The sequence below is a fragment of the Heloderma suspectum genome, chromosome 1 (genome assembly GCF_057233095.1).
Source record: "Heloderma suspectum isolate Gila_16-S chromosome 1, 16-S_ref, whole genome shotgun sequence".
Classification (NCBI taxonomy): Eukaryota; Metazoa; Chordata; class Lepidosauria; order Squamata; family Helodermatidae; genus Heloderma; species Heloderma suspectum.
Window position 1 is genome coordinate 406,099,081 of NC_139458.1, and position 22,564 is coordinate 406,121,644.

A 22,564-nucleotide genomic window follows, 5' to 3' on the forward strand; every position below is an offset into this window, starting at 1 on the left:
CCCATATGTAACGGTGAGAAGGTGGACAGGGAAAGGAGCATCTTTCCAAGCAGAGTGACAAAGGAGATGTCTGTGAAGGTGCCTGCAAGAGTCTCCTAGTAGCATGACTGGTTTCAATTTGGGGCCTCTCTTCCCTCATGACTCTGTAGCCAGCTTGGCAGCAAGTCTTTGACACGGGAGTCTTTGGTGAGGGACTTTGTCAAAAGCTTTTTGGAAAATCCAAGTAACAGGGTGTACTGGATCACTCCTATTAACATTCTCAAAGATGTCTGAAAGGTTAGTGAGACATTACTTGACTTTGCAGAAGGTGTAATGATTCTTCAGCAAGAATAATTTTCTTATACGTTTGGTAATTTTCTCTTTAGTAATACTTCCCACTAATCTACCTGGCACAGGCGTTAAGCTAAGTGGCCTATAATGTCCTGGATTTCCCCAGATCCTTTTTTTAAAAAATTGGTGTTACATTTGCTTCTTACTAGTCCTCTGTTACAGAAGCCAATCTTTGGGACAAGTCACATATTTTTGTTAGAAGATTTGTAATTCAACATCTTGAGTTTTTTAAGAACTCTCAGGTGTCTACTATCTAGCCTAACGATTTGTTAATTTTTATCTCTTGTCACCATTATTTGCCTCAATTCCTCAGACTCCCTTCCTGAAAAAGTCAGTTCAGGCATTGGTATACATCTTTCATGGTGAAGACACATGCAAAGAATTCATTCAGTTTTTCTCCAGTCTCCGTTTACACAACTCCCTTTTTGTCCAGCTGTCTCCTTAGCAAATTTCATGCTTCAGACATATGTCACATTTTTTTTAATTGTTAGCCTTAATGTTTTTAGATATGCTCCTTGAATTCTTTTTTCACATCCCTTACTGTCTGCTTGCATTTCTTTAGCCAAAGTGTGTGTTCTGGTTTTTTCCCCCCTTATTATTATTATCTAGCCAAACATCCTTTTTCTGAAGGAAGCCTTCTTTCTCTAATAGCTTCCTTAGCTCTGTTCATTAACCACACCGGCATGCTCTTGAGCTTGGTGGGACCTTTCCTGATCTGTGGTGTGCATTCTAGCTGAGCTTCTATTAATAAACCCCAAGCATTCTGGGAAGGTTTGACTTTCTTGATTTTTACTTTCACCTTCATATTAAAACAGTCCCTACATTTTTGGAAGTTTCATCTTTTGAAGTCAAAAGTGACTATGTTGGACTTTCTTGGCAGTTCTCCACTTAGCATATATGGTGAACTGGATAGCAACATGATCACTTTTCCCGATTCAACAACACTTATGTGTCACACCAGGTCATGGCCTCCACTTAAGGTTTAAGTCCTTAAACCTTATCAGGAAGTTCCTGTTTTGACTCTTGCCTCTGAGCTAATAAACACTTCATATTACCTGATAAACATTATATTTTGAATTTTAAAATTTACATGACAAAATATAGTATGTCAAGTGATGTTAAAGTTACAAATTAATCTGCTAAAATGCTTGAAATAGCATCTTCATTGAAAACTACAACATTCAGATGTTTGACAAGGTTGAAGTTGATGCAGCTAAGCAACTCAACATTTACAGCACAATTCCACAATTGATGGACCGTTCAGACAATAATAAACCATGGTATAGAATTGCAGGGATGCACAAGCTTCAACCTGGTGTACTTGCTCCTCCCCTTCCCACTCCCTCCTCGCCCTGTACATGGTAAGTGGGAAAATGTCTGTTTCCAAGGAGGTTTAAAGAAGAAACGGAAGTCTTCTATTGTTGCACGTGTGGGGAAGACACTAAACCCGTGCTCATAATGCCAAACCCAGAAAGTTTGGATCTGTTCAGATGCTCAAAATAAGCACCAGCATTGCAAAATCTTCACAGCTATATGCATGCATTGATTTTTTTCTTTGTCATAACTAGTCTGTGTTAAGTGATCTTGAATATTCATCCAGAGCCTGTGTACCCACACATCTTTTGAGTCAGTAATTTCTTAGTTTGCTTTATAGATGCAGCAGACAAATGTTGAGCAGGCGTCTTGATCCAGAGTTGGTGCTACTAAGGTGGAGCCAGTGTGGCAGAATATTAGAGGTAGAGGTGAACCTGGGTCAGATTTCTCTCTTTGGCCATGAACTCAGTGGAAGGTCTTGATTACTATGTCCTTCAATCAGTTTCCCAGTGTGTGTTGCTAAGCAAAAAAGAGCTTCAGTCTACAGTGAGGAGACTGTGAAATCACGCATTGTTCCTCCCAGGTGCTAAATGAAACTAGGCTGGATGTGCCTGATCTCATAGAATAGAATAGTCGTAGAATAATAGAATAGTAGGGTTGGAAGGGGCCTATAAGACCATCGAGTCCAACCCCCTTGCTTAGCTTCCGAGATCTCGTCTGATCTCAGAAGCTAAGCAGGGTCAGCCCTGGTTAGTACTTAGATGGGAGACTGCCTGGGAATCAGGCTTCCTGAACTGAGCAGGGGGTTGGTCTTCTAGGCTCCTTCCAACCCTATGGTTCTATGATTCTATGACCAAGGCCTGTATTGGAATTTAACACTGTTCCATCAGCAAATTGTGCATACTAGAATTGACAGCTCAAATATATGAAGTGAACCTGCTCTCCCTAAATTGGGGGATTATCCACTCCGTCCAGCGGAGCTGTTTCGAGTGGTTAGGGGTCTTTTACACGCTAGCCTGCAAGAGGATATTTTAAACCCCTCGACAGCCCGCTGTGAACAATTTCAGCACTTTGCAGACAAAATTGCTTGGATCCGCTCTGACTTGGACACTATAGTTGCTACAGACCCAGTGGATGTAACTTTGGCCCCTGCTTGTCCAGTGTTGTTGGACACTTTTCAATTTGTACAGCCTGAGGATGTGGACAGGATCCTTGGAGAGGTGAGAGCCACCACATGTGTTCTAGATCCTTGCCCTTCCTGGCTCATAAAAGCAGCCAGAGGTGGACTGGCCGAGTGGGTAAGGGGAGTGGTTAATGCCTCCCTTAGGCAAGGCAGAATTCCAGCCTGCTTGAAGGAGGCGGTGGTAAGACCTTTGCTAAAAAAAGCCCTCCCTGAACCCCACTATATTGGACAATTATCGGCCAGTCTCCAATATTCCATTTCTGGGCAAAATATTGGAGCGCGTGGTAGCCTCCCAACTCCGGAGATTCCTGGATGAGACAGATTATCTAGATCCATTTCAATCTGGCTTCAGACCCGGTTATGGGAGAAAACAGCTTTAGTCGCCTTGGTGGATGACCTATGCTGGGAACTAGACAGGGGGAGTGTGGTCCTGTTGGTTCTCCTGGACCTCTCAGCGGCTGTCAATACCATCGACCATGGTATCCTTCTGGGCCGCCTCGCTGGGATGGGACTTGGAGGCACTGTTTTACAGTGGCTCCATTCCTTCTTGGAGGGGCAGACCCAGAAGGTGGTGCTGGGGGACTCCTGTTCGACTCCCTGGCCATTGGCTTGTGGGGTCCCTTAGGGTTCTGTTTTGTCCCCCATGCTATTTAACATATACATGAAACCACTGGGGGAGGTTGTCTGGAGTTTTGGGGTTCGGTGTCACCCAACTCTACTTTTCCTTTCCATCTAATTCCAAGGAAGCTGTTGGGGTGCTGAACTGGTGTCTGTCGGCAGTAATGGACTGGATGAGGGCAAACAAATTGAAGCTTAATCCAGACAAGATAGAGGTGCTCCTGGTCAGTTGAAAGGTAGATCAGGGAATAGGGATACAGCTTGTGCTGGATGGAGTTACACTCTCCCTGAAGACACAGTTTCGCAGCTTGGGTGTACTTCTGGATTCAGCCCTGAGCCTGGATGCCCAGGTTTCAGCGGTGGCCAGGAGTGCATTTGCACAGTTAAAGCTAGTGCGCCAGCTGCACCCATTCCTTGAGATGTCTGACTTGGCCACAGTGACACATGCCTTAGTTACATCCCGTTTGGATTACTTTAACACACTCTACGTGGGACTGCCTCAGAAGAGTGTTCGGAAACTTCAGCTGGTTCAAAGAAGTGCGGCCAGACTGCTGACTAGGGCTGGCTACAGGGAGCATACAACTCCCCTGTTAAAACAGCTTCACTGGCTCCCAGTCTGTTTCCGGGAACAATTCAAAGTGCTGGTTATGTCCTATAAAGCCCTATACGGCTCGGGTCCAGGTTATCTGAAAGACCGTATTCTCCCTTATGAGCCTACTTGTGCCCTGAGATCTTCAGGGGAAGCCCTTCTCGCCATCCCGTCATCATCACAGGCACACCTGGTGGGAACGCGGGAGAGGGCCTTCTCGGTGGCTGCCCCAAGGCTCCAGAACTCCCTTCCCAGGGAGGCAAGAGTGGCACCCTCCTTGATATGTTTTCGTAGACATGCAAAAACTTTTTTGTTCCAGCAGGCCTTTGGGGATAACTAGTCTGGACCTGGGAAAATGCGACGTATGGATACCATTTTTGTTGTTCTGGTTGTCTTTTAATGTTTTAATATTTTTACAATTTTAATATTGATGATTTAATTATATTTTTAACTTTTGTACAGTTGTATTTCTATTTCTATTTATAGGTTTTAATTGTAGCAGTTTTAATGTTGTAAGGCCATCTTGAGTCCCAGTATTGGGAAAAAGGCGGGATATAGATAAATATAAATCTGTCTGTCTGTCTGTCTGTCTGTCTATCTATCTATCTATCTATCTATCTATCTATCTATCTATCTATCTTCCCTAAAAGATCAAACACACTGGATTCTCCTTATGCAGACTCCAGTAGTGGAACTAGGGCTCATAGTGAGGCAGTGCTGGAACTTTTTTATTAGCAGGGACACTGATGACATCTGCCAGGCCGCTCTGACTTCCCTTTTCCCTCTGAGCTTAGCTGCAATCCTCACAGCAGGTCAGAAGAAATGAATTTTCCCAACAACTGTATATTGTTCTTTGTTGTAAAGTTGAGTATTTGGTGATGGCTTCATCTTGAATGGGCAATGAAGACCCATTAGCTTGACAAAAGCTCTGTTCCTAGCAGATGAAAAGTCCTAGGACTGGTTTGTTGATATGGATCAATACAGCTGCCTACATTTTTGGACTCTCTTTGGGGTGGTAGCTATGGGGACTGTCCTGGTGAGTACTTGCACTTCGAAAGTTACCACTTCACTGATGTCTGATTCTGAATGTTACATGTATACTCGCTTTTAAAGTCTTCTACTGTTCTACTAGTCTGGGTCTTGTGCTGCAGCCATACGAAGAAGCTGTCAGTCTATTTCTACTCCTGGGAGTGCACATTTGATTAAAGCTCATCTACTTTATAGTACTGGGGGTCCGAGTATTCTTGTCACAGACCTGTGTGCATTTCAATAAAGGTAGCAATAAAGTCTTGCCTGTGGGACTAACATAAAGCCACTATTGATGTAAGTTGGAGTTAGGTTGTCCATGCTGTGTGTGTATTGGGGGTGGGGGATGCAGTTAAGAATCTTGTGGTACCTTCTTACCTTCCATTTGCTTTAAAAACAAAGGGGAATGGGGTTTGTGTTGTTGTTGAACAGTCCCTAAATAGAGAAGATTTTTTTTAAAACAACTAATAATAACATAATCATGCATACTGAACAGGCTTAGGGAGCAATCCTATGGGGATAGGTGGCCACCTCTGAACTTGGAGGCAACCGCCTATCCAGTGCAGGGCAGGCGGAGTGCGGAGGGGATCTTTGCCTCTGTGCTCTGGCCGCCTTGCATTTGTGGCTAGATGGCCGATTTTGGCTAGATGGCCGATGGCTAGATGGCCACTCAGAGCGGCTCACAGTAATTTAAAAATACCATACAATATAAAACCATGCATTCAGTAAAAATAAAAATACAGAGGTTATAAAAATATAGAGGCTTAATTGATAGATACAACAACTTTTAAACCAAGCAAACTCTTTTTGGTGTGTTGGATCTTTTAATTTCTGCATTTCATTGTAGCAAAGGCATTCTTCATATGACATCGTGTCAGCCTTGCAAATATGTCTGCAAATACGATCCAATAGAAATATTTACTAGTCCAGCTGCAAACCTGGATCTCTATTGGTGATTGAGGCCTAGACAAAAGAACCAATTTTTGTACCACTTTCACGCTTAGTTTCCTGGAGAGAGTTCCTACTTTCCACAGTCATCTAGACAAGTGGCTATTGACATAGCCGTGTCACCCCTGTATACTTATTTTTCCTAAACAGAAGTGATAGTACCTCTGTGGGAAAATGATCAAGGTCCTTCATCAAGTAGCCCAACACTGGGAAAGATGGACTTTTGGACCCATCAGTAAGTAGGAGTCTTCTTATGTTCTGATTTATGAAGGGAATTCGAGGGCTTATAGCTCAGTGGTAGAGCACATGCCTTGGATGCAGAAGGTCTCAGCTTCAATCCCTGGCACCTCTTATTAAAAGTATCAGGGAGCAGAGGAGAGGAAAGATCCCTGCTCGACTCCCTGGAAAGCCACTGCCAGCCATGTGTAGACAGGGTTAGATAGACAAATACTATGACATGGCAGCTTCTTACATTCCTGAATTTGAGGGCTTGTAGATCAGCGGTAGACCACATGCTTTGCACGCAGAAAGTCCCAGGTTAAATTCCCAGCATCTCCAGCTGAAATGTTCTTAGATATCAACACTGGGAATTACTTCTCTGCCTAATAGCTTGAAGTAACAATCCAAGGAGGTGAGATAGATTGATGGCATTAGGCAGCTTCGTATTTTGGCTTGTTTTGTTTATTGTATTTATTATGTTTTTAATTGACCCAATAATCGACCCAATCCGCCCGTTCTCTGGGTGGATTACAGAAAGACTACAATACAGATTGTTAAAAGAATAAAATGCAGCCCAAATTGTTAAAAGAATAAAATGTAATGCCTGACGGTTAGAGCAATGTCCTGACTGTTAGAGCAATACGACAATGGAATCAATTGCCTAGGGAGGTGGTGGGCTCTCCCACACTGGAGGCATTCAAGACGAGGCTGGACAGCCATCTGCCAGGGATGCTCTGACTTGGATTCCTGCATTGAGCAGGGGGTTGGACTCGATGGCTTTGTAGGCCCCTTCCAACCCTAATATTCTATGATTCTATGATTAATGCAAATCGTTAAAAGAATACAGTGCTATACAAAATAACAAATGGATAAGGATATATAACAGGAGTAGGCAACCTTTTGGGGCCCATGGCCACATTTGGCAATTTGAGAAGCTGTCCTGGGCACCAGCACAAAATGGGTGCACTGCAGATGGCAGCCACCTGCCATCTTCATTTCCTAAGGACATCTCTGAGCCTCACATGTGACCCAGAAATATTCATGGGAAAAGAAGATGGGAGCAGCTAAAGGCCTTCACTTTGTTTTGAAGGGATTCCAGCTGCCAGTAAGTAGTTTTGTTACTTTAGTAGTGATGATGATTATGATGATGATGTAGGAGACCTCGGTGGGTGCCAAGAAAGGTGTCCAGGGGTGCAAAGGTGTCCATGGGTGCCATGTTGCCTACCCCTGATACATAAGAATAGCCATAAAGTCTAAAAACCAAGTCTCTAAAATGCCTGGGAGAAAAAATGGTCTCTTGGTGCTGAATATATAATAACATAGATGCAATATGATCCTTTTTAGGGAGGGCACTGTATAAATGGGGTGCCACAACTAAGAAGGCCCTCTCTCTGGTAGCCAGCTGCCTAACTTCCTGTGGTGTGGGTATCCGAAGGAGAGCCTTTGAAAATGGCCTAAGGGTCCGAGGAGGTACATATGCTTATGACAGGAAGAGAAGGGATTCTTAAATGTTTTCTTAGGGAATTACAAAGAAGAAAAATAACTTTCAAGTTCTGAAATGAATACAGCTTGCAGGATTGATTCCTGTTGCGGTGAAACACCACAGATGATTTACTGTGGAAGTAAAGCTGCTATAAGACTTTATGGCAAGTGAATCCTATAACAGAACTTTACAGAATGTAGTTCTTGGTCCAACCAGTTTCACGTTTTTCTCACCCTTCCCTACTTCAATTTGCTATGTGTATGACTCAGTAAGTTTACATACAGATTGGGACAGAGATCCGCATCCATCTCTCCATATCATTGGATTGTAGACCTGCAGCATTTAGCTGTTGTTGAGAACCAGATACAGGCAAATAGTCTCTGTATCCCACCATGTATGTAGCCAGTGTGGTGTAGTGGTTAGAGTGTTGGACTGGAACTTGGGCAATCCGGGTTCTAGTCCCCACTTGGCCATGAAGCTCACTGGGTGACTTTGGGCCAGTCACTGACACTCAGCCTAACCTACCTCACAGGGTTTCTGTAAGGATAAAATGGAGAGAGGAAGAGGACTACGTCAGCTGCTTTGGGTTCCTTGCAAAAGGGAAAAAGGTGGGATATAAATGTAATAATAAATAATAAGAATAATAAATTCTTCTTATTTGGGAATAAGAAAGGGTCAGTACATAACTATTGTTTGTAGTCCTTCCAGCTTCAAATAAAAATGGTGATATATATATGTGTGTGCGCACGCACACATGCGCATTATTTATAAGGGGTTGGTCTAAGCATGAGCTTAACCTGTCTACATAATTGGTGGAGTATTTCAACTTTTGAAATTTGACCGATAGATTCCATAAAACTGTCACCAGTGGTATATATCTTAACGGTTTGAATTCTAATGTGACTAGAACAATGTCTGTTTCGTAATGCTACTAAACACTCTTCAAACAAACAACAGGAAACATCCTTAGGATGCAAACTTTTTCATATTAAGAATCTGCTGCTTCTTGCGAGCAGCTGCAATAGGTTAGATTTTCATAAGCTGTGATCTCTATGCCTTGTAAACTCTTTCATTCATTTTATAAGTTTATATGGAGTCGAATGGAGCGTCAAGCCTGTTTCTTTTGTGACTCAGATATGATCCTGATAGGAGTTTGCTGACTTCCTTCTGTGTTTTTTTCCTCTTCCCAACCCTCAACTTTTACCTCCAAAAATATGCTGGCATGAGCCAGTACATTTAAGCTCTGCTGATATGGAGGCTGGCCTTTTGATTTTACAATGCATGATTACTGTCAGTAAGATTTTCGTTCCGGCCAAACCTTAATAACTGTACATTACCCAATTTGAATTGCTTGCTAACAGCCCTAGATCAATTATTCCACCTTTTATATTTGCTTGCTTAGGACTTGGAAATGCTAACATGTAGCAAAAAATGTATTTGCGTTCTGCCCAACTGTGCCAGTCAGCCTAGAGTGAAACAAGAAATGGTAAATAGAAGTGTTGACATTATGAACAATTAAGGATTTGGAATATGATGTAAAAATGGATTTGTGGAAAGCTAGCTCTGTTAGCAGCTTGGAGAACAGATGCCCATGTTTACCAAGTGTTCCAAGCTAATAATGGCAAAATACTAATTTATAGCACCTGTCCTGACAGCTAGAGCAACACCTGCAAATGAAATTTGGGTGGTAATTCTGTAATTCGTACGCTGTTTTGTGAAACTACACAAAAACACAACAATGAAGCCAATAGCTCTCAGTCAAAAATCAATGATATAGGCACTTTAAATCCCACCTAAGCAGATGTATTTAATTTATCCATTCTGCCTTCTAGTTAAAAATTACCTTCAAAATACACACAACAAACCCCCTCCCTACATTTACATTTCATGCTCTTTTTTTTTTTAAAGAATAAGGATTTGTATGGCAACAACTGTGTTTTAAAAGATGCTACATTGTGATATACTATATAAAAGCTTTTTTTTTCTAATTCCATGGAAGCAAGAGCCTTTGCTCTCTATAGCCTTTGGTACAATAAGGCACATGGGCTGGTGTGCACAGGTTTCGTCATTATAGGAGATCTCTCCCTTTAGTATCATGTGGATTAGGCCTTAGTATGCCTGGAGGCATGGTTTTAAAATGCACTAATCAGGCTGCTGAGACATCACTCCATCTCTGAATAGCTGAGAGCAGATGGTTGTGCAGTTTAATAATTCATTGTCCAACTGCAAGGATAGGAGAATGCTGGAAAGTGCAACTTTATTTGATGGAGATGCAGGGCATGAGTGTCATCCCCAGCAGGTGCTGGGATATGAATGGGATGATGCTTATGATCCCGCAAAATACAGAAATGGTAGTGCTGTGTGTACTTTAGCATAGGCTGATGAGTTTGAGAAACAAGGTATGTTGCACCAATCTGGCATTTTGAGTAGAATTGTGATGCAGTGAAGAACAGCCCAGCTTGGTCCATGACATTGTTATGTTCAGAAATGAGATGTTTCAAATATCGTTTAAACTAAGGGATTGTGTTACGTTATGAATGGAGCATCTGAAAGCTATGTGCAGTGGCTTGGAGTAGTATTGTATGCTATCAGCTGAAAAACCTGGGCCTAACAATGTGGAAAGGAAAGGTTTTCTATCCATATTTTATCAGGTGACTGAGACCTGTTTAACATACGTTGTTAGTGGTGTAGCTACTGAAAGCAAAGTCAGCTGAATGGAGATTTTTCATTGTGGCAAGCTGTTCACACATAAGACAGCTCATCATGTTATTGCAACAATTTTCACTCGGCTATCACACCCTCTTTTTCTGTTATGGTTTCTAATCAATTGCTGAAAATCACTGGAATGTGGTTTGTATCATAGAGCAGCTTTTGTGCCACTTCCACTTTCAAGTGGCTATCTACTTGCTAGTTTGAGCAGGTCTTGCTCTACTTCTGTTTGGGTAGAGTAAATCACCTGCCCAAACCTGGAAGAGAGAAAGTAATTTATACAGTCTCTTACAGTCTAAAGGTGCATCCAGATGGGCCTGACTCTGCAGTTTGTACACCCTGATTTAGGGCTTCCTGATCCTGCTGATGGTTGACACAGTCAGCGGAGACCATTGCAAGCAAAGTTCTTTGCACAGGCTTCTCCCTTCCATTCACCCACAGTATTAGGGCCGAAGTAAGTGCTCACTGGAAGGACAGATACTGAAGCTGAAGCTCAAATATTCCGGCCACCTAATGCAAAGAGAAAACTCCCTGGAAAAGACCCTGATGTTGGGAAAGACTGAAGGCAAAAGGAGAAGGGGACGGCAGAGGATGAGATGGCTAGACAGCATCACCGATGCAATGAATATGGACTTGAGCACGCTCCGGGAGAGAGCGCAGGGCAGGAAGGCCTGGCGTGCTACGGTCCATGGGGTCACGAAGAGTCGGACACGACTGAACGACTGAACAACAACAAAACTTTCTGTCTTGCAGAATTAGATTTGGATCAGGACTGTGGTGCTGTGAGAGGGGGGCAATTCAAACCTTTCCCCTCACTCTTTTTCCCCCATGAAAAAAGGAGGGTTAAAAACAACAGAAATCTTCCATTGACCCCCCGATAGTGAAGAAAACTAACGCGCATGGCTCCACCATGAATGTTTAGTTTGGCCCTTAGGTGTGCAGGAAAGAGATCCCATTGCTGGCCGAACATACTTTGTATGTATAACGTTCCAAGTACACCCCAGGTGACTCTGGCAGAGGGGTTAGAGAAGATCTCTGTCTGATATCCTGTAGCACAGATGCCAGAGTAGACTCTACTGTGCCAGATGGACTCATTATTTTATATATTACATTTATATCTCTTCTTATGTGAAAGTTGTGGCAAAACCCAGAGCTTTTTAGCTTCAGTAAGGTTGCTGTATGGTGTGGCTTCAGTTCATGACCTGGGACCCTTGATGCACTAGAAGACAGCTTCTGTTCTTGGGACCCTTCCCACAACCTGGAAGACTGGGCAGCTGCACTGTGGATGTTCCAAAGTAAGTTAATAGGAAATGTGGTTTGATAGAAGGGTAACCAGCATGGATTAGAATTTTGGGTTTTAATTTAGGAAATCCATTTTTAAAGCCCAAGTGAGGATTGCCTCACAGAGGATATTCCATATTCTCACATCACATTCACTTTCTAATTTATAAATGAAATGGCAATATTTGTTTTAAGAGTACAAAGACTTATTTACACAGTGGAGAAAAGAGACTTTTCATAGAAAAACTCAACGAACGGCTAGATAAATATTTTTCCCTCTCCTCTTGCCCTTCTTCATCCCAAATATTTCCAGATACGAGTTGATCCCTGCCAAAGCTAGAGTGCATTTTTATATTGCTGTTGCCTAGAAGGAATAATTTCTATCTTATTTAGACAGACCCAGATAATACCCTAAAGAGTCCTAGGAGAGTAAAATGAGATCTATCGAAATACAATGTCTGTTTCTCTTTGCATGTCATTGGCTTCCAGTACTATTTTCTGGGCTGCAATTTCTCCCCACTTCATACACAATCGTATGATCCAACAGATCTGTCTAAGCCAAGACCTTATTTACTTTTTGTTCCAGTGGACTAATCCTTGCTAACAGTTGATGGTTCCATGCTCTTCACCGTCATCAATATCCTGTTACAGTAAAAAATTCCTTTTACTATCTCTCTCTGCAAATATTACCCAACCCTCTAAGCTTATAGAAAGCTCTTCCAGTGCTTTTATTTAATGTTCTTGTCAGTTTTTCTCCATTGCTCAAATATATTTTATTCTGTTGGCTCAAACAGTTGTGAGAAAAACGTCTCTCAAGAACTGAATGATGAGAACAGCTTGGCATATTTGTATAATTGATTTGAAGAACTGTCTCAATATAGGAACTTACCACTGACTGGGGTGATCATAAGCTCCTTTTTAAGGACAACATCATGGGCTGTGGTTCACACATGCATCTTTATTGTCTAAAGATTGCCACATCAAGGATCAACAGGCATGTGTGTGAATTAACCATCAGAAATCAGATGCCATAGACAAAAGTTCCATATCGTTAATACCTCAAGCACAGTGCTTTTCAGTGGAATGAGTCCACACATTCGGCTAAGAGCCATGTGTGTGCGAACCAGCCTAATTGTGGCTGACCATTCCTTAAGAACATAAGACGAACATAAGAAGAGCACTGCTTCATCAGACCAAGGATCCATCTTGTCCAGTGTTCTGTTCACACAGTGGCCAACCAGCTGCCCATGGGAAACCCACAAGCAGGACATGAGTGCAACAGCACGCTCCTGCCCATGTTCCCTAGCCACTGGCATACTGCCTCTGATAATGGAGGTAGCATATAGCCATCAGGACTAGTAGCCATTGATAGCCTTCTCCTCCATGAATTTGTCCAATCCCCTTTTTGTTGTTGTTGTTGTTCAGTTGTTCATTCCAATCCCCTTTTAAAGCCACCCAAATTGGTGGCCATCACTCCCCCTTGTGGTAGTGAATTCCACAGTTTGACTTTGCACTGTGTGAAAGTCCTTCCTTTCATCTGTCCTGAATCTCCCACCAATCAGCTTCATGGGATAACCCCGGGTTCTAGTATTATGAGAGATGATGAAAAATGTCTCCACATTCTCCACATCATGATGGCAAATATAGTGATAAAGCAGGCGTCTTTCATATCGCTCCCAAGATTCTCGGAACTTTTCTTCTCAGATATTCCATTCCACTTCTTGATCATTATGCATCCTTGTCCATTTGGATAGATACCATTTAATCAGAAATGGGGTTCATCTAATAAGTTCATGGCAGAAGTGAGATTCAAACTGGGGATTTTATTCAAGGCCTTAAAAATTAATACCAGCACTTTTTAATAAAGACAGGAAATGAATACTTAGCCTAAACTTTAGTAGCTGCTCTCAGAGGTGCAATTCTAATTTTATGAGATGCTGTAATTTGCTTATCTCTTAAAGTATCTCCCACATGCTTTAACAAGTTCTGCTCCTTGATGACTTGTCCTGTGCATACACTAAACTTGCCTACTTGTAAATTGTTTTTCTTGATTCTGTTGTAATTATTATTGCTTCGAGACATGTCAAGATATGATTCTTGAATTAGAACACAGGTTAGCATTGGGGGGGGTGCTGTGTGCCTCATTGCTATTTACGTGGAGAAAAAGTGGATTGGTTTTGTTTAAAAATACACTCTATGAATGTTTGTTGTTGTTTATTCGGTCAGTCGCTTCCGACTCTTCGTGACTTCATGGACCAGCCCACGCCAGAGCTTCCTGTCGGCTGTCGCCACCCCCAGCTCCCCCAAGGTCAAGTCCATCACCTCCAGAATATCATCCATCCATCTTGCCCTTGGTCGGCCCCTCTTCCTTTTGCCTTCCACTTTCCCTAGCATCAGCATCTTCTCCAGGGTATCCTGTCTTCACATTATGTGGCCAAAGTACTTCAGTTTTGCCTTTAAGATCATTCCCTCAAATGAGCAGTGCTGGCTTTATTTCCTGGAGTATGGACTGGTTTGATCTTCTTGCAGTCCAAGGCACTCTCAGAATTTTCCTCCAGCACCGCAGTTCAAAAGCATCTATCTTCCTTCGCTTAGCCTTCCTTATGGTCCAGCTCTCGCAGCCATGTGTTACTACATGGAATACCATTGCTTGAACTATGCGGACCTTTGTTGTCAGTGTGATGTCTCTGCTCTTCACTATTTTATCAAGATTTGTCATTGCTATCCTCCCAAGAAGTAAACGTCTTCTGATTTCCTGGCTGCAGCCAGCGTCTGCAGTAATCTTTGCGCCTAGAAAGACGAAGTCTGTCACTGCCTCCACGTTTTCTCCCTCTATTTGCCAGTTATCAATCAAGCTGGTTGCCATAATCTTGGTTTTTTTGAGGTTTAACTGCAACCCAGCTTTTGCACTTTCTTCTTTCACCTTCATCATGAGGTTCCTCAGCTCCTCCTCGCTTTCAGCCATCAAAGCGGTATCATCTGCATATCAGAGGTTGTTAATGTTTGTTCCAGTGATTTTAACTCCAGCCTTGGCTTCATCAAGCCCAGCATGTCACATGATGTGTTCTGCGTACAGGTTGAATAGGTAGGGTGAGAGTATACAACCCTGCCGTACTCCTTTCCCAATCTTAAACCAGTCCGTTGTTCCGTGGTCTGTTCTTACTGTTGCTGATTTGTCGTTATACAGATTCCTCAGGAGGCAGATAAGATGACTTGGTATCCCCATACCACCAAGAACTTGCCACAATTTGTGATGATCCACACAGTCAAAGGCTTTAGAATAATCAATAAAACAGAAATAGATGTTTTTCTGAAACTCCCTGGCTTTCTCCATTATCCAGTGGATATTGGCAATTTGGTCTCTAGTTCCTCTGCCTTTTCAAAACCCAGCTTGTATCTGGCAATTCTTGTTGCTGGAGTCTACCTTGCAAGATCTTGAGCATTACCTTACTTGCATGTGAAATAAGTGCCACTGTTCGACAGTTTGAACATTCTTTGGTGCTTCCCTTTTTTGGTATGGGGATATAAGGTGATTTTTTCCAATCTGTTGGCCATTCTTGTGTTTTCCAAATTTGTTATTTAGTCTGACCTCTCTGACATGACCTTCCCGTCTTGGGTGTCCCTTCACGGTTTTGCTCATGACGTCACTGAGTTGCTCAAGCTCCAGCACCACGACAAGGTAATGATCTCCTTTGCTGGAGCTATGAATGTTAAGTTAAAGGAAACTTAGCCATTGATGTATCTTGGTGTTTTCTCTCTGATGGTACAGTAGGTATTGCTTTTCTTTGAAGGTTCACCAATAAATTCTACTCCTACTTTGAGTGCTTGTCAATAAATTCTACTTTTTAAAGAAGAAAGGTTTTTAAGTAAAAACAGAATTGAACTATCAAGTATTAGTACAGCTTGGCATCCAGTATCTGTATATTGCACAGTCCAAGGCCTTCTGAGAGTCATTTCATGTTCCCATGTGGCACCAAACATTAGTCTACAACTGCAACAGAGGTCCATAAAGGTTACAACATCGGGAATTGTTTAGCTTAGAAAAAAGGTCAGTAAAGGGAGACATGATTGTTGTTGTTCAGTCGTTCAGTCGTGTCCGACTCTTCGTGACCCCATGGACCATAACACGACAGGCCTTCCTGTCCTGCGCTCTCTCCCGGAGCATGCTCAAGTTCATATTCATCGCATCGGTGATGCTATCTAGCCATCTCATCCTCTGCCGTCCCCTTCTCCTTTTGCCTTCAGTCTTTCCCAGCATCAGGGTCTTTTCCAGAGAGTTTTCTCTTCGCATTAGGTGGCCAAAATATTTGAGCTTCAGTATTTGTCCTTCCAATGAGCAGTCAGGGTTGATTTCCTTTAGGATGGACTGATTTGACCTCCTTGCAGTCCAGGGGACTCGCAAGAGTCTTTTCCAGCACCACAGTTCGAAAGCATCAGTTCTTCGGCGTTCAGCCTTCCTTATACTCCAGCTTTCACAGCCATACATTACTACTGGGAAAACCATAGCTTTGATTAGACGGACCTTTGTCGGCAAGGTGATGTCTCTGCTTCTTACTATGCTGTCTAGGTTTGCCATAGCTTTCCTCCCAAGGAGCAAGCGTCTTTTAATTTCATGGCTACAGTCACCGTCTGCAGTGATCTTGGAGCCCAAGAAAGTAAAATCTGTCACTGCTTCCATTTCTTCTCCTTCTATATGCCAGGAAGTGATGGGGCCAGATGCCATGATCTTCGTTTTTTTCATGTTCAGTTTCAAACCAGCTTTTGCACTCTCCTCTTTCACCCTCAACAAGAGGCTCTTTAGATCCTCTTTGCTTTCTGCCATTAGGGTGGTATCGTCTGCATATCGGAGGTTGTTGATAATTCTCCCGGCAATCTTAATTCCGACCTGTGATTCATCCAACCCGGCGTTTCTCATGATGTACTCTGCATATAAGTTAAATAAGCAGGGTGACAATATGCAGCCTTGTCGTACTCCTTTCCCAATTTTGAACCACTCGGTTGTTCCATGTCTGGTTCTTACTGTTGCTTCTCGACCCTCGTACAGGTTTCTCAGGAGACAGGTAAGGTGGTCTGGTACTCCCATCACTTTAAGAATTTGCCACAGTTTGTTGTGATCCACACAATCAAAGGCTTTAGCGTAGTCAATGAAGCAGAAATAGACGTTTTTCTGGAATTCTCTTGCTTTCTCCGTGATCCAGCGAAAGTTGGCAATTTGATCTCTAGTTCCTCTGCCTCTTCGAAACCCAGCTTGTACTTCCGGTAGTTCTCGGTTCGCATACTGCTGAAGCCTAGTTTGTAGGATTTTGAGCATCACCTTGCTGGCATGTGAAATGAGCGCAATTGTGCGGTAGTTTGAACACTCTTTGGCGTTGCCCTTCTTTGGAATTGGAATGTAAACTGACCTTTTCCAGTCTTGCGGCCACTGTTGAGTGTTCCAAATTTGTTGGCATATTGAGTGCAGCACTTTAACAGCATCATCCTTTAGGATTTTAAATAGCTCAGCTGGAAGACTGTCATCTCCGCTAGCTTTGTTGTTACTAATGCTTCCTAAGGCCCACTTGACTTCACTCTCGAGGATGTCCGGCTCAAGTTCAATGACCGCACTGTGATGGCTATCAGGGACATTCAGATCTTTCCTGTATAGTTCTTCTGTGTATTCTTTCCACCTCTTCTTAATCTCATCTGCTTCTGTTAGGTCCCTGCCTTCTTTGTCCTTTATCATGCCTGTCTTTGCACAAAACATTCTCTTGAGATCTCCAATTTTCTTGAAGAGATCTCTAGTCTTTCTCATTCTGTTGTTTTCCTCGATTTCTTTGCATTGTTCATTTAAGAAGGCCTTCTTGTCTCTCCTTGCTATTCTCTGGAACTCTGCATTCAGTTGGCTATATCTTCCCCTTTCTCCCTTGCTTTTCACTTCCCTTCTTTCGTCAGCTACTTGTAAAGCCTCATCAGACAGCCACTTGGCTTTCTTGCATTTCTTTTTCTTTGGGATGGATTTTGTTTCTGCCTCCTCAACAATGTTACGGTCCTCCGTCCATAGTTCCTCAGGCACTCTGTCTATCAGGTCTAATCCCTGAAATCTATTCCTCACCTCCACTGTATATTCATCAGGGATATGATTGAGGTCATACCTGAATGGTTTAGTGGTTTTCCCTACGTTCTTCAATTTAAGCCAAAATTTTGCAACAAGCAGCTCATGATCTGAGCCACAGTCAGCTCCAGGTCTTGTTTTGACTGACTGTATAGAGCTTCTCCATCTTTGGCTACAAAGGACATAATCAATCTGATTTCGATATTGACCATCTGGTGATGTCCATGTGTAGAGTCGCCTCTTGTGCTGTTGGAAAAGAGTGTTTGCTATGAGCAGCGTGTTCTCTTGGCAAAACTCTATTAGCCTTTGGCCTGCTTCATTTTGTACACCAAGGCCATGCTTGCCTGTTATCCCAGTGATTTCTTGACTTCCTACTTTAGCATTCCAATCCCCTATGATGAAGAGGACATCTTTTTTTGGTGTTAGTTCTAGAAGGTGTTGTAGGTCTTCATAGAACCGATCAACCTCAGCTTCTTCGGCCTCAGTGGTTGGGGCATAGACTTGAATTACTGTGATGTTGAATGGTTTGCCTTGGATTCGTACCGAGATCATTCTATCGTTTTTAAGATTGTACCCCAGGACTTTCCCACCCTTTTGTTGAGTATGAGTGCTACTCCATTTCTTCTAAGGGATTCTTGCCCACAGTAGTAGATGTGATGGTCACCTGAATTAAATTCGCCCATGCCTGTCCATTTTAGTTCGCTGATTCCCAAGATGTCAATGTTCAGTCTTGCCATCTCATGTTTGACTACCTCCAGCTTACCTTGATTCATTGATCTGACATTCCAGGTTCCTAGACAATATTGTTCTTTACAGCATCGGATTTTCTTTTCACCACCAGGCACATCCACAGCTGAGTGTCCTTTCGGCTTTGGCCCAGCCACTTCACTCTTTCTGGCGCTACTTGGAAATACCCTCTGCTCTTCCTCAGTAGTATATTGGACACCTTCTGACCTGAGGGGCTCATCTTCCGGCATCATCTCTTTTAGCCTTGTGATAAGTTTCATGGGGTTTTCTTGGCAAGAATACAGGAGTGGGTTGCCATTTCCTTCTCCAGTGGACCACATTTTGTCAGAACTCTCTGCCATGACCTGTCCGTCTTGAGTGGCCCTGCACGGCATAGCTTATGGCTTCACTGAGTTACGCAAGCCCCTTCGCCACAACAAGGCAGTGATCCATGAAGGGGGAGACATGATAGAGGTATACAAAATTATGCATGGTGTGGAGAATGTGGATAGGGAGGCATTTTTCTCCTTCTCTCATAATACTAGAACCTGGGGTCATCCCATGAAGCTGATTGGCAGACAAAAGAAAGTACTTCTTCACATACCGCATGGTTAAACTATGGAATTCTCTTCCACAAGATGTAGTGATGGCCACCAATTAGGATGGCTTCAAAAAGGGGGTGGACAAATTCATGGAGAAGACGGCAATCATTGGCTACTAGTCCTAGAGGCTATATCCTGCCTCCTTTGTGCACTAGTTGCTGGGGAACATGGGTGGGAGGATGCTGTTGGATTCGTGTCCTGCTTGTGGGTTTCCCATAGGCAGCTGTCTGGCCACTGTGTGAACAAAATGCTGGACTAGACGGATAGTGGGCTGATGGAGGATGGCTCTTTTTATGTTCTTAGATGAGTGGTTGTCTGCATTTCATGCACCGTTCTTTGAGTCGCTAGGATGTATTAGGGAGCAATCCTATGGCCGCTAGTCAGTGACTAGACAGCCGTAGGATATCTGGTTTTCCAGGAACCGACCTTGGAGCCTCCGCTCCGAGGTCGGTTCCTGGAGAACTGACCTTCCCCCCCCCTTCCATGCCGCCTCGCAGGCAGCGTGGAACAGCTCTTTCCTAAGTGCTCGCAAGAGGAGCGCAGAGCAGCCGAAATGGGGCATTCCAGGGTGCGTTCCGGGGAGGGGAGGGTGGAAATGCCAGTACGACACATCCTATGTTTCATCCGGCAGCCTCCTCCCCCACTCCGCCCTCCCGTGGCTAGACAGCCAAAATTGGCTGTTTAGCCACAAATGCAGGGCAGGAGAAGCGCAGAGGGAAGTACCCCCTCCGTGCTTCTCCTGCCCTGCATTGGATAGGCGGTTGCCTTTGTGTTCGGAGGCAGCCGCCTCTCTGCATAGGATTGTGCCCTTAGCGTGTCAACCATTTTCAGTAACTTTTTCTTTTTAAAGTTGAGCAATGTAAAGGAAGAACATTTTAACCTTTAATTTTTTCATGTATTCCAACAAAAATCTATATAATATAACATCACACTAAGTGTGCTTTAACTCTTTCTTCAGCTATTTGAGGTCAAATATTTTGTGTATTGGGACAAAAAAAAGTAATATTTTTTGGTAACTGCTTTGAACTTGAAATAGTTTTTTGCACTGTGTTAAGTGTGAAACTCTTTTTAAAAATTAAAATGAATATATGGGGTTTGAGATAGAGATTTGAGAGAGTGCGTGTAAATGTTTTGTTCTTGAGGTATCCTGTCTGTAGTATCATTTTTTCTTAATGACCTTGAATATAACTAAGTTCGATTACTGGTTATTACTGGAACCAGAAGTTGCCTGTGTTGCATTTTGTTTTAATTCAGGAAGGTAGGTTTGCCAAAATACAATTCTCTTTTGAGTTGGCCATGTTATGTTTTAGCAACCACACATCCTGGAAGCTGGTTTAGGTCTTCCCTATAACCTTTGTTTCTTTCTGTGTAACAGTATCTGCTGGAGGAAAGCAACAGCTGAAGCATATTAACGTACATTCTTTGGAAGTTATAAAATCCCTTGAAGTGAGCAGAAATTTGTTTGTAAGCCTTGCTTACTAATTGTATTCAGTTGCAGCTGGGCAGCAGCAGGGTTGGATGGATTCTGATCCAAAACATCATGCAAAGCCTTGGTACGCCGATCCTTTGTAGATGAACTTTTTATTGAGCTCCTCAAGTTGAGTTCAAGAAACAACAGCAACAACCCCAAAACAGTAGTTTGGAATTCAGTGCACATATATATTAGGTGTTGGATAAGTTTACAGAATCTCATCTCGTTTTATATAAACACTTATACCCAGAATTCCTTCATTTTCTTTAAAGCGGTGTGACATAACCCTCCCTCAGGTCCATCTACCTCCACTTGGGGGCAGCTGCCCCAACTGTCCCACAAGCCCCAGCCCCTAAATTCACCAGGTAAAAGAGACACCCAATATACCTACTTGGTTCCCTTTATCCAACCAGGAGAAGTACCCAGGAAATATGAACACTATTAATAGCACAGAAAAATGAACAAGATGTGGGAAATTTATAATTTAAAAACAGTCAAATTAAAGTTTATTTAATACATGAGATGTTATATTTTATAATTAATCACGCAGTTCTCCATCTTACCCTGCCTACTCCACCTCTACTAACTCCTATTCTCACAACCCCACCATCTAGATGTAGCTTCATCAAACCCTAAGGCCCTTTCTAGCCAACTGTCTGCTCCTGCCTTTTATAAAGTCTCCTCACCCACACACACAAGCCACTCCCACCTTTCACTCCCTCCCTCCCAAACAGTTAACCCTAACTCATGTGGGTTCTATTTAACATAGCAAATACATATAAACATTTATATGAACTCCATATGGCAAGCATTGTGATTTTGTCACAAGCGGTGATGGGGAACCTCCAGCTTTCGAGCCTTAGGAGGCCCACAGGGTTCCCTATGCAACCTGGCAGCTTCTTCCCCTGGTCCCACCCCCATTGCCTTGGAGGAAAAGCTCTTATCTCTGATCAGTAGCTGATAAGTGCTTTCCTCTGCTTAACACGAAACCAGGCTCCCGTTCTCTGTGCTTAGCAAGGTAAGGGATTTATCTCTGATCAGAGGCTTGTCCGGCTTGCTACTTAAGAAGTCATGTAAAGGCTTGTCCTGTTTGCTTGTGAGTAGATGTGCTTACAGTGGATGGTGGGTCCTATCTCAGTGGCGTGGTGAATCCATTCCGGGTTTCAGTCAAAACTCTAAAGGAGCCATCCAAGGTGTGAAGCACCTTGGATAGCTCCTTTAGAGTTCTAACTGAAACCCAGAGCAGATTAACTGCCCCACTGGCATTAGAGCCACCAGCTTCCTCTGTATACTTCCTATTATTATTGGTAACAATTGCAATTGGGGGGGGGGGTCATGCATGTGACTCCACCCACTTTTGCACTTGCTCTTGCCCACCACTGGAATGTCGTCCCTGAGAGCTTCTCCAAAATGGCATCAGGCCCTTGGGCTGAAAAAGTTCCCCCCGCTCCTGCTTTAGAGTAACCAAGAAGCAGAACGCAAGGTAGGGTCTGCAGTTAAATGCAGGCCCAAATCTCAGAGGATGGGGCTATAGTTACTGGGCGGTAGGGATCAGGTTTGGGCCTTTCACTCGTGTTACACATTTACTTTCTCTCACTGCCCACTGTCATGCCCTGTCTGTTCTTCAGAGGATAACCTGGAATCCCCCAAACTGAACCTCACAGAGTAACTGCCTGTGCTAAGGGATCGTGAGGCAGATCATAGGATCCTGGGCCCTTGTGGGAGATGTCTGTTGTGGGAGATGGCTGTCATATTTTACCCTCAAGGCACACTTAGCCCCCTCTCAAGACTTGGAGGCAGATCGGCCAGCTAGCCTCAGGGAGCTCAGAGCGTCTCCGCTGGCTACCAGACACAGAAGTGTCTTCCTGAGGAATAAGGACTCCTCATGAGAAAAAATATGAGCAGGGCTGTACTTGTGAGTAGACCATTCCTGAAGTGCAGGGCTCTACTTATGAGTAGAGCATTCCTCAAGTG